Below are 2,372 nucleotides of genomic sequence, written 5' to 3' on the forward strand. Positions count from 1 at the left end.
TAGCCCGGCCGATAGCCTGGGCATTAGCCTGGTCGGGAGCAGGCTACTGTTAGCCTGGCTGTTAGCCTGGATGTTAGCCTGGCTGTTAGCCTGGATGTTAGCCTGGTCGGTAGGGAGGCTAGCTGTAGAGAATAACTCTCCATGGTAATTAAGTTGCTTCTCCTCTTGTGAATCCGAGTCAAGGCTAAATTTAGCCAGGATAACTGGGAAATCCAGACTTAATCCCTCATCTCGATTTTGTCCCCAGGTTAGCCAAAATTTGCCAAACTAAATTGTAACTCATCTGGCGATTGTGATGTGCTTCACTACAATGTGAGAAGAGCGTGTAAATTCAACACTAAGTTGTTACACTTAACTATTTTAAAGACTGTGGACGTTGTTTACTTCATTAACGTGTTTACTGTGGTAATGGACCAAGGATGGGAGGAGGATTCGGTATTTGGCAGAATCTAAACCCCCAAAATCTGGATTTTGTGCTTCCCTAGTCTTAATATCACCAGCTCAAAAGTGAGGGATCCATTTTTACACATGCAACAACATGAGATTTAATAAGTTTTGACACACCCAACATGCCTAGAAAATAACTGTCATGCCCGATGGTGTGGTTACGTTGCTTTTTCCTCACACATGGGCACAAATAAACAGCGTGCGACAAGACCAGACTGCCCTGTGGTTACCAAGCAAATGCAGGCGTGGAGTCACAGCTGGGCCCCTCACAATCGTGTTGACCAGAGGCCTCGAAGACAACATGTCTGCGTCAAACAAATGACAAAACAGTGTCATGTATTGCTACAAGCATGAGTGAGGAGACAGGGGGATCATGAGCGATGTGAAAGGGACGTAAAGTTGGATGGAAGAGATGTGTAAAAGAGAGTTTACGATGCTAAAGTTACTGTTTATTTACGTGGAGTCTGGTGGGTATAGTGAACGCAATTTTGCAGATGGTTTTATGATTAAAAAAAAATATCCTTTCCATGATGTTGTCAGACACTTGGGATATTAATCTAACTAATCATGTTGGCTGAGTCCTGCAGCGGCCCGGGTTAAAAAAAAGGCCTTTTGCTGTGTGTTGTCCCCCATCTCGCTCCCCCTTTCAAAAAAGGAAAAGCCCCAAAAAACAACCTAAAACAACCCTGCACAATTGCCCGCTTAACTTACATTATAGCTTGTTTTGCCACTGTTGGTAGTTACCCTTTAAATTATTCTCTTGTATTCCATTGTCTTCTTTTCTGTCTGCCTGACGGATGACACTAAACCAAGACTGTCTCTTAAAGCAGATATACTGTAGGTTAGGGTGACCAGACGTCCCCGGTTTCGGGGGACAGTCCCTGGTTTTGGTGACCTGTCCCCGGCTTGATCTGTCCCCGGAAATGTCCCCGGTTTTCACTGTGACTGACAGACCCGAAATTGGAGTGAAAGAAAGAAAACACCGACCAAACGGCTCCGATTGAGCAGCACGATGCTTAAATCACTGATTATTTACATGGAGTCTGGTGGGTTTAGCCAACGCAATTTCGAGGACTTTTATGTTTTAAAAAAGCATCTTAATCTTTAACAGAAAGGTCGACCTCCTTAGAAATCCTTTCCATGATGTTGTCTGTTGGGGGAAAACAGCTCTAGGTCTAACTAGTGTCTCCGTTTTTAATTTTACAAAAATAAAAACAGGACGTGTTTTGGAGGTAAATCCGCTTCTGAGCTGAAAATGTCCCCGGATTTCGTCTGAGATATCTGGTCACCTTAGCTGTATGTGTGCTTCTTTTCTGTTAAGACACAAAGTCTGGGCCTTTAGAATACGAGCTTAACGGAGAGAAGAGGTCAGTGGGAGACAAAACAACCACTGGCCCTGTCGCAGGAGTTTAGTCAGACGGCGCATTTTGGCTCGGTGCTTGTGCAACTTACAGACACAACTATGCTGCGCTTTTTCCTCAAGGAAAGCTGGTGTTTTTAGAGAGGCTTAGATTGGGAAGATGAATGGAGAGAGAGAGAGAGAGAGAGAGAGAGAGAAAGGGGGCCAACAAGGATCTCGGGCCCAGAGGAGGAAGGAATGCGGAGAAAGGATGAGTCCTTTCTAAGAAGATGGGGGACGGCCAGACCCGGGCGCAAAAAGAAGATCCTGTTTGCTGTCCCTTGATACAGTATACACACTAAATAGTCTTTGCAGCAGATTTCAGAGACAGACCCTGGTCTTTGTTCAGCTAATAGGCAGACCACTCGAATTGGGCTGTTTTTCAACCCTCTGACACAAAGACACTTTTTCATGACTCCTCAGTGCCATCGTTTTCCTGCTCCTCTTCTTCAGATATGTGGAACAGAGCGCTCTCTGTGTCTTGATGTGTCGCTCCCACAGCACCGGAGCTCTGAGCAAAACTCTC

The 2,372-nt window shown here is 45.3% G+C and overlaps 1 long non-coding RNA gene across 1 annotated transcript in view; it reads left to right on the forward strand.

The window, feature by feature from the left end:
• The window catches only part of LOC117944282, an 8,166-nt gene extending 7,211 nt beyond the window's left edge, over nt 1-955 (forward strand). The window contains exon 2 of the long non-coding RNA XR_004656532.1: nt 873-955. This is a non-coding gene — a long non-coding RNA (uncharacterized LOC117944282). The remainder of the gene's footprint in view (nt 1-872) is intronic.
• The last annotated feature ends 1,417 nt before the right edge of the window (nt 956-2,372 follow it).

The sequence above is a fragment of the Etheostoma cragini genome, chromosome 5 (assembly GCF_013103735.1).
Source record: "Etheostoma cragini isolate CJK2018 chromosome 5, CSU_Ecrag_1.0, whole genome shotgun sequence".
NCBI classification, from domain to species: domain Eukaryota; kingdom Metazoa; phylum Chordata; class Actinopteri; order Perciformes; family Percidae; genus Etheostoma; species Etheostoma cragini.